Below are 10,721 nucleotides of genomic sequence, written 5' to 3' on the forward strand. Positions count from 1 at the left end.
TTTACATTATTTTTATTTTTGAAAGGCACAGTTACAGAAAGGAGAGACAGAGGTGTTTCATCTGCTGATTCACTCTCCAAATGGCTATAACAGCTGGAACCCAGCTGATATGAAGCCAGGAGCTTCTTCTGGGTTTCCCATGTGGGTGTATAGGCTCAAAGACCTGAGCCAGCCTTTGCTGCTTTTCCAGGCCACAGGCAGGCAGCTGGATCAGAAGTGGAGCATTCAGGACCAGAACCAATGCCCATATGGGATGGGGGTACACCAGTCAGAGGAATAGCCTGAAATATCACCATGTTAAGGGTTGAGAGGAGGGAAGGAGAAAGATATTTTTTCCCCACAAGTGAAAAAACAGTACACAATGTGGCAATCCAAATGAAAAAAGTAGATGGCCAAAATAAACATTTTTAAAAGTGACATGTGATTCTATGCATATTATCTGCCCATTTTTGTGAAGTATAAGAGAAAATTATAACTTTTTAAAAAGAAATTTTTGGATTGTTTTTGATTTATTTATTTTTATTGGAAAGTCAGATTTATAAAGACAAGGAGAGATAGAGAAAAAGATATTTTATCCACTGGTTTATTCCCCAAGTATTCGCGACAGCGAGAGCTGAGCTGATCCAAAGCCAGGAGCTTCCTCCTGGTCTCCCACACAGGTACAAGGTCCCAAGGCTTTGGGTCATCCTCTACTGCTTTCCCAGGCCACAATCAGGGAGCTAGATGGGAAGTGGAGCAGCTGGAACATGAACTGGTGCCCATAGGAGATCTCAGCCCATGCAAGGCAAGGATTTAATCACTAAGCTATCACGCTGGGCCCCAAAATGATAATTTTATGTACAGAAAACAACCTAGCTAACCCTAGACTTACGGAAAGTGTCAGGTGAGAAATGTAACTCTTCAAGAGACTTTTTTACAACATATTTATAAAACAGATGTCTTAAAACAACAAACTTTTAAAATCAGGGACTCTAATAAAGATTTGGCTAGGAGAATAAAAAATTCTAAATTTTTTTAAGAGTTTTGGGAGATTTTCACAAATCTTTCAGGTGAGTAGCACTAACACCGACAGATTAAACAAGAGGCTGTTTGTTTTGCTTTAAAACAGCACTAGCTTGCATTTCCCAATCAGTGACCTCTCTTCAGTGTCTTCCTTCACAGAATACAGGTGGCTCAACTCCTTGGTCTGCCAGTTAGCAACGTTCGCTATGTGGCCCCACATCTGTCCACCCTTATCATTCATCACTCCTCCTTGCAACGACTTTATTCAACCACACACTTGTTTCCAAAACATAAAATATTTGTCCATGGGAGTGTTTCTGAATGTCATTCTTTTTTTATAACTAAGGGAAAATTCCCATAAAACACAATTCACCATTTTAATCACTTTAAAGTGTGCAATTTTATATATTAGTAATTGCACAACACAGTGCGATCACTACTATCTAGTTCTAGAACATTTTCATCATCCCAAAAGAAAACCCCATATTCATGAGGTAGTTATTCAACATCCCTCACTTTCCAGTCCCTAGAACCAAATTTACCTTTCTGGCTCTATGGATTTCCTATTATGGCATTTCACATAAATGGACTCATGCTATATGTAGCTTTTTCTGTATGACTTACTGCACTTAGCAAAATATTTTCAAAGTACACCCAAGCTGGAGCAGGTGTCATCTCATTCCAGTCCTGAATTGAACAATATAGTAGCCACTCCTTATCTGAAGTTTAGTTACTGGTGGCTATCCTCAGCTTGAAAATTTTAAATGGCTAATTCCAGAAACACCAAACCGTTAAAATTTAAAAGTATGTACCTTTAAAATCTGCATTGCTCCTGCTGCATCCTTCCCCAGGCTGAAAACCATCCCTTTGTCAACCATGTGTGCTGGGTATGCCACCTGCAATGAACTAGTCATCTTGGTTATTGCATCAACTATGTAATCACAGCACTTGTGATCCTTACGTGGTATCTTAATGCTATACCACAGTTCCTTTGGCATTTACTTCACTTCATCTCCTTACATAGGTGACGGTGTGTCATTTTATCATCTCAGAAGGCAGAACACATGACAGTACGGTATTTTGAAAGAGAGGGAGATGGAAACTATATTCACAAAACATATACTGCCGTTACATTTGTTCTATTTTTGGTTACTCTTGTTAGTCTCTTACTGTGCCTTACAAATACATTAAACTGTATGCAGTGCTAGTTCCTCTCCCAGCTACTTTACTTCTGATCCAGCTCTCAGCTAATGCATCCTGGGAGTTAATCAAAGATAGTTCAAGTATGTGAGCTCCTGCCACTAAGGTGGAAGACCCAGACAGAGTTCCAGGCTCCTGATTTTTGCCTGGTCCAGTCCCAGCTGTTGAAGGCAATTAGGGAGTGACCCAATGCTTGCTTTCTCTGTTAGCCTTCCTTTCAAGTGAATCAAAATAAACATTTTAAACACATCCTGAGTTAGACAAATGCACTCAAGTGATCTACCGAGCAACATGGTGACTGCATATAAAAATTTAATTTTATATAATATAAAATTTTAAATTGCTGAGAATAGATCTTTAATAACCCTTACTACCAAAAATATTGGTATATGAGGTCATGTTTATTTACACAGCTCAATACTGCCCATTCTGCAGTATATATGTATTTCAAAACAGTATGTAGTATATGATAAATACACATAATTCTAATTTTTCCTTAAACGGCAAGTGACAATTCAAAAATGTCCAAGATTTTATCCTTTTGATTTACTAATTTATCCCCACTGCTTACAAAAGAATACAGCCTGTAGGTTATCAATGAATAAATGTTTGCTGAATGAGTCAATTCTGGGCCTACAATCAGCTGGTGCTCGGTAGGGGCTGCCCTTCTAGACTGGTCATGGACTGTACAGTTTCTGAGTTCCACCTCACCCACTTCATTCCCTGTCTGGTCGCTGCACACTGTGGAGTCTGTGACTCCTCTTCTTGGTTGCCTCTAGTTATTTACTTCCTAGTATAACATTTATCTTTCTGTCAATATAGTATTCAAAAAAGCGTAAGTCATAATTGTAGTCCAAGAAGATCGTCTGTTATCTTTTTTTTCTACCATGGATATTCCCCATGCACAGAACAAATTCCATTAAAACACTGAGGCCTTAAGAATTCTTTGGCACTGTGCCAAATATATTCCTTTCCATCTTCTCCCTAAGCCCCTCGATTGCCAGGGGCTGGCCACCATACAGGAAGGCCTTTCTTTCTTCTTTGGCACCTGCCTAAATATCACCTGCTGTGATGCTTCTGATGATCATCAAGGGCCTCTGTACCGCAAGCCCTTCACCTCTAGCTCAGAATGTATTTTTTCAAATATTTATTTATTTTTATTGGAAACGTAGATTTACAGAGAGAAGGAGAAACAAAGAGAAAGATCTTCGGTCTGCTGGCTCACTCTGCAAACGGCCGCGATGGCCAGAGCTGAGCTGAAGCGAGGCGCTTCCTCTTGGTCTCTACATGGGTGCATGGTCCTTGGCCCGTCCCCTCTTGCTTTCCCAGCCCACAAGCAGGGAGGTGGATAGGAAGTAGAGTAGCCAGGATACGAACCAGCACCCATATGGGATCCTGGTGCTTGGAGGTGGAGGATTAGCCAGTTGAGCCCTAGATGAGAATTTTTTAAGGGGCAAAACTGAAGGTGCAGACTGCATAAACCACCCAGATCCTTGTTCTTCTGAACATTTACACAGAAATGCCATTTTTTTCCCTGAATTTCACTTTTCGATTTGGTAATACTGAACATCTTCTAAGGATGAATATACATCCATGTTGTACAAAATATTTACAGTTTTGTTACAGTTACCTAAAACTCCTCCCAATTTTTGCCTAACTGCCTACACTGATCAATTACAAAGGTGCCAACTCCTTCGGACTTTCCTGTTTGTGGTCTGTTTAGCCCTCAGTGACTCACCTTAAACCTCATCTTAACTTGTACGCTCCCTCATGCTTTCAGGAGCAGAAGAATCTTAAAAAAAAAAAATCAAAATTCCTCCAGGAGCTTTTCTTCTTTTTTATAATATGTAAAATATGACCATTCTCCTTTTCAAATAGTAAACACACATGGTGTACATGTGAGCTATGCCATTAATGGAGGCTGCTATTTTTGTAATGATCTGAGAATACACATGAGAAAAGGCACCTGAAGAACTCCTGTGTATTTACAGTCTTGCTGAGGATCTTCCCTGGGGTCAATACTGCATAGGGAGAGAAAAAAACAGGAGCTAGGGGAAATGGAGGTGGAAAGAAACGTAAGAATATACCTGCAGACCAACCCTCAGACCAAGTTGCAGAAAGACGGTAGAAGGCTGAAGAAGTCTACTTCTACCGTGTTCCTGCAATTTTAACAAATTAGGGAGGGGAGAGATCATTTATCAGTTTTTATATCAAGAAACAGACTCTTAAATTCACTGCTATTTCATACTAATGAAATCATTCTCCGAGTTACACATAAAATTTGAAATTTTACTCAGATACTGTAAATTAAAAACAGCTTTGTGACAGGCACGCGGTGGTGCAGGTAAGATACCATGTGACACAGCTGCTTCCCATATCAGAAATGCCTGGGTTCCAGTCAAGCTGCGCTGCTTTGGATACAGCTTCCTGCTAATACCCATGACGGTTCAAGTATTTGGGTCCCTGCTACCCACATGCTGGGTAGTTTCTAAGCTCCTGGCTTTGGACTGACCCAGCCATTGCTGTTGCTGGCATTTGGGAAATGAACCAGCAGTTGGAAGATCTCTGTCTCACTGATTTCCAAACAAACAAACAAACAAAAATCCTACTATTCACCTGTAGGAAAACTCAAACTCTATTTCAGTTCAAAGCAATGCATTTTTTCCAGCTGCACTATGTCAGAGCATCTAGTTACCTTTTCTTGGGAGAGCAGGTCAGAAATCCTGATTGATTCACCAGTGGCTCTTCATCTGCTGTGATGGCAAAAGCCCCTTCTTCTTAATTCTGTTCAGACACACACAACAAAAAGAGCAAAGGGATGAAACAGTGGATAAAACTAATCAAAAATCTATAATCTCATTAGCTGCCAGATGTTCCAAAATTATTACACATGATTTCAAATGTCAATTGTTAAAATTTCAGGGCACTTTGCCAATGCTACAACAAATGCAACTCAGTTTTCCTACTTAATAATGAATTTAATTGGCTATATTTACAACAAACTGGGAACAAATGACTATTCAATATGTATATAGAGTCGGTCTCCTGGGGCTTAAAATCATTGCATGTAATTTGCCACTAATGAGTTTTCACTTAATTTTTAAAGCAGCTATTCAGAAAGCCTGCTCCCATAAAAACTGTCAGAATGAGATTTTTGAAACACATACACTAAGATTATTTGAAATATTTACTCTGCCCTTCATCATTCCAGTTGATAAAAGCAAATCATAATCCTTTAAACAGGAAACAAGAACTCAATGAAACCATCTTCCCAGAAAGCAAATTACATGCTCCACTATCTTCACAGTTGTATGTACATGTGCACATACATGTTTCAAATAAAATATGGATATTACTTAACCAAAACAGTTGAAAGATTTAGGATTTAAAAACAATAGTTTGAAATTAAGCTGGTTTTCAAATTTGACATGTAAGTACAGGGAGCAGCATAGTTACAAACAGTGCTGTCGGATAAAACACAAGGCTGGCTGATTTCATGGGAAGAATTCATTAAGAACACAGTTTCCCTGTGTCTTCACTGACTGTACACACCAAGGCTGAGTGACAGGAATACTGCTCCGCTCGGCTTGTATATTTATATATGCTAGGCTGGTAACCTGATAATAATAAAGCTTTGGAAGCTAATGGCTGAAATTCTACACCGTCTTTTTAAACATGGACTGATTTTTTCCTATGTATTGGCTTTGAGTTATTCCTGGATCCCATCCTTTCTCTCTCCCTTTTCTAGAACAATCTTGGGTGCTCCTTGGGCATGGTGTTACCCGATTCTCGGCTTCAGCCAGGACCCGTCTTGACCATGGCTGGCATGCGGGAGTTAAGCAAGGGATAGGAACATGCTCTCATTAACTCTCTCTCTCTCTCCTACCCCCCATCCCCCACCCCATCTGAATGTCTCTTTCTGCCTCTGAAAAAAATAAAACAAAACACACACACAAACACAAACAATTTCAATTTTATTCACTCAGAAAATGCTACTCAGTAATGCTTAAAATAATCCCTACGATCTTTACAAGCCAGATGTTTCTTTTTTCCATACTTCTAATTTTTTTCCCAGTTTCATATTTTTGAAAATTTCTCATATTTCCATTTTAGGGTTTCTTTTCTGCCTCACTTCCAATGAAAGCCACTAACTTCTATAACATGTCTGTCCTAAGCCTAAATTCATTTCTTTGCAAACTAAACATTCTATAGCTATACAAAATCCCTCCCAGTGAGCTACAAATTACTGTGATGGACAGTATCAATAAAAATGCAAGGTAGCCATTCACCTCTCTGATAGTGATACCTTCAGAATAGACAGGAATCAGAGGTATAACACCAGCACCAGGCTAGATTCTGTGCTTGCTTTTACTCTATTAGGTCAGGCCGGGTTTTTTGTTTTGTTTCAGTTTTCATCAAAAGTTTCTTCAAAGTATCCAAGAAAGTTATCAGATTTTGGGTGCTTTGAAATCTCCCCCAAGATACTTCCAGCTTTAAAAGGATTACGGCATAGTGCATAAAGCTACCTCCTGGAACCCTGGCCTCCCATATAAGCAATGGTTACAGTCCCAGTTGTCCCACTTGCCCATGCGCCTGGGAAAGCAGCAGCCAGATCTACATGGGAGACCCGGAAGAAGCTCCTGGCTCCTGGCTTCAGATCAGCCCAGCTCCAGCTGCTGTGGCAATTGGAGGACTAAATCAGCAGGTAGAGATCTCAATCTGTCTCTCTGTCTCTTTCTGTAAACTCCACCTTTCAAACAAATACATTTAAAAAATTCATAATTCACCATGTATCAGCCTGCAAGACTTACAAATGTGTTACAGGAAACCCTATTCTTGGGGAAAATCACAGTTAAAATAAGCATTAAAAACTATTTTCCCTGCTTAGAAAAAGGGTCAGGAGTTTTTCTTTAGTGTAAAAAAATTTTTTTAAATACCCACCAGATGCTTGTCCACATTCTATCACAAAAACCTTGTATCTAAAAGCGCTATTATTATGATTTCTATTAGTGAGGAAACAGAGACTGTCCAGATTAGAAACAGGAACTAGGTTCTAGGCCTTCAGTACTCTTTAGTTCCCTTTCCAGTACATCAAAATACCTAAACTGCAACTTTGCTTTGGTTTGCAAAAAGAAATGGTTTAAAAGATAAATTGGGGGCAGGATGGACTGGGAAGGTGGTGGTATAGCTAGCTAATCTTCCATATACTGCACCATATCCCACATGGGCACCAGTTCATATCCCAGCTGCTCTGCTTGTGATCAGGCTTCCTGCTGATGGCCTGGGAAAGTAGCAGAGGGTGGCCCAAGTCCTTGGGTCTCTGCACCCATGTGGGAGAAACAAGAAGTTCCTGGCTCCCAGCTTTGCACTACCCAGCCCTGCATCTTTCTCTGTAATGCTGACTTTCAAGTCAAATAAACAAATTGCTTAAAGAAAAAATAGACTGGGGAAATTTTCTGGAAACTACAAAATTTGATACTTTTTAAAAAAGATGTATTTATTTATTTATTTATTTATTTATTGAAAAGTTAGATATACAGAGAAAAGGAGAGACAGAGAGGGAGATCTTCCATCTAATGATTCACTCCCCAAGCAGCCACAATGGCTGGAGCTGCGCTGATCCAAAGCCAGGAGCCAGGAGCTTCCTTCAGGTCTCCCACACGGATGCAGGGTCACAAAGCTTTGGGCCGTCCTTGATTGCTTTCCCAGGCCACTTTAGCAGGGAGCTGGATGGGAAGCAGGGCTGCCGAGAATAGAAACAGTGCCAATATGGGATCCTGGCACATTCAAGGAGAGGATTTTAGCAACCTATGGCAGAACTTTCACGTATAGGCTACCTGGCCAGCCCAACTTGATACCTTTTATTCATTCATCCTCTACATTGTAACAAGTATTCAATTTTTTTTTCAGTTTCTTTTTAAAGGATGGCCAATTGGAGGCAGAAGAAGAGACGGAAATGAGAATATATAACTAATGTTCTCCAAAGCCGAGAGATTTAAATCTAATTTATAATTTATTTGTCTTTTATTTATTTGCTTTTTTTCGGAAGAGGCAAAAAAGATAAGATTATAGAAAACATTTTGTCTTATGGAAGTGCCTACTCCATGGTAAGTAAGCCTTTTTTTCTTTTTTCTTTCTTTTTTTTTTTTTTTTTTGAAAAGACTTATTTATTTTTGTTACAAAGTCAGATATACAGAGAGGAGGACAGACAGAGAGGAAGATCTTCCGTCCGATGATTTACTCCCCAAGTGAGCCACAATGGGTGGTGCACGCCGATCCAAAGCCGGGAACCTGGAACCTCTTCCGGGTCTCCCACGCGGGTGCAGGGTCCCAATGCATTGGGCCGTCCTCAACTGCTTTCCCAGGCCACAAGCAGAGAGCTGGATGGGAAGTGGAGCTTCCGGAATTAGAACCAGCGCCCATATGGGATCCCAGGGCGTTCAAGGTGAGGACTTTAGCCGCTAGGCCACGCCACGGGGCCCTTCCTTAATATTTTCTCCCCCAAAATCTAAAAGCAGGGGATCAAAACTGTGTAAGTTTTTATATTGACTGCAAGGATATATAATGTCCCGTGCCAGTTCCACCCCACTTTTCCCAGTGAGAGTTTTTCTCCCGGGGCAAACCAAACTGAACAATAAAACTGTGTACCCTACATACCCAGTCTCCTCAGTGGTGTTCCTGGGCACCCTCCTCTTTCAAAAGGTCAGCTTACTGAGGGCAGTGACTGCTCTCAACGTCATCTCACTGAGCACCAAAGATTACTCATTTGAACACACAAGGTCCGTTACCAGGAAGGGCTCCAGCAATCTCAGCCTAGGTCTCAGGGGTATATATTTCATCCTAGGGTTACCCCAACCCTTCAGGGAACTCCTCACGTAGAGCTTTGCTTTTAGAGATGCCTCCATTCCCGACAGCTTCTTCGACCCATATGACAGAAGCACCCCTCCTCCCCCGCAGGTGGGTTCCAAGAAGCTGCCCATCACTCACTCCTTTGCCATTTCAGGATGCAGTTCTCTTATATCAACTCTCTCAGAGAAGAAAAGCTTTCTCTCCCAGGCCTCCATGAGCTAACTCATGGAGGAAGGTCAGCAAGCCATTTTTTCATCAATTGTAACTACAGTACATTACTTCTCCACTAGCCTAAAAGAGAACTGAGAATACACTAAAATTATGAGTAGTTCTCCAATTTGTCACTGAGCAAAAAAACCTTGCTGAAGTCAGATCTGAAGGGCAACCAAAGCTCATGACAGCAGTAATAGAAGTACATGTAGCAGCAAATATTTATTGAGCATTGTGTCCCCAGAATTAAAACAGAGCAAGCCCTTTGCGTGTACTTTGTCATCCCACTTAATCCTCACAGGGCTGGAAATGTGGGAACTCCTATTACTGCTCTTTAACAGAGTTGAGGCTTGTGGAACCAAGCCAGTAAGGAGCAGAACCGAGGCAGCTGCACACTCGAGTTGAACTCAAGACCTTTCCTTCCACTGCCAAATACAACAGCTCTTCCCTGATTTTCCATACCTGTTGTTCCTACGCCTTGTACTTCTAAAGTCACATCCAGTCTTCAAAACCTAGCTTAGATATAACCTTAATTCATATCACATCTGCCATCCCAAGGGGTGCTTCTAGAGGGCAGGGGCTGCAAGGACACCTGCTAAACTGAACTAGATCCCACTGAAGCACACACTGAAAACAAGCCACTCACTCAAGTTAGTGGGTGTCTGAGATGTTTCTGCCTTGTTGAAGACTCCAATGAGCTGCAGCAAGAAGCTGCTGTGGCAGTTACACTCCCTCTTTCTAGTTGAATTCAACTATAGACAAGCAGGAAGAAGAGAAGATGAGAGGCAAGTAAGTTCAGAAACCCCCTTTACAGACAAAAAAAAAGTGTAAACTTGACTGGAGGAGGGTGGCCTGTGTGTGACAGCGGGGATTTCTTTCCCTAGTATTCTGGAAGGGGGAAATTAATTTATTGACCCGGAGGAAGAGATTTCTAAAATGCATAGAAATTTCCCTCAGTCAAATCATTCTTTGCTAGTTTCAAATGGTCTCTTTTAGGAAACATGTTAAATATAGGGAATAACTAGTGAGCATTTCATTCTGGGGATATATATACATATAAGATTTTTAATTTATTTTTATTGCAAAGTCAAATACACAGAGAGGAGGAGAGACAGAGAGGAAGATTATCTGTCTGTTGATTCACTCCCCAAGTGGCTGCAATGGCTGGGACTGCGCCGATCTGAAGCCAGGAGCCTTTTCCAGGTCTCCCACGCGGGTGCAGGGTCCCAAGGGATTGGGCCGTCCTCGACTGCTTTCCCAGGCCACAAGCAGGGAGCTGGATGGGAAGGAAGTGGGGCCGCTGGGACATGAGAGGGTGCCCATGTGGGATCCTGGCATGTGCAAGGCGAGGACTCTAACCACTAGGCTACCATGCTGGTCCCAGGAGCCATACTTATTAACAGTACTTATTCACTAGATGTTTACTGTGGACCAGACCCCCTGGTAAGTTTTTAACATGT

At 41.3% G+C, this 10,721-nt stretch overlaps 1 protein-coding gene across 4 annotated transcripts in view; it reads right to left on the reverse strand.

The window, feature by feature from the left end:
• Positions 1-4,986, reverse strand: part of ATXN7 (ataxin 7) — a 109,798-nt gene extending 104,812 nt beyond the window's left edge. For all 4 annotated transcript variants that reach the window (XM_058678913.1, XM_058678912.1, XM_058678911.1 and 1 more), the window contains exon 1: positions 4,898-4,986. The gene's annotated coding sequence lies outside the window, so the exon portion shown is untranslated. The remainder of the gene's footprint in view (positions 1-4,897) is intronic.
• Positions 4,987-10,721: the final 5,735 nt, after the last annotated feature.

This window comes from Ochotona princeps, chromosome 21 (genome assembly GCF_030435755.1).
Source record: "Ochotona princeps isolate mOchPri1 chromosome 21, mOchPri1.hap1, whole genome shotgun sequence".
NCBI classification, from domain to species: Eukaryota; Metazoa; Chordata; class Mammalia; order Lagomorpha; family Ochotonidae; genus Ochotona; species Ochotona princeps.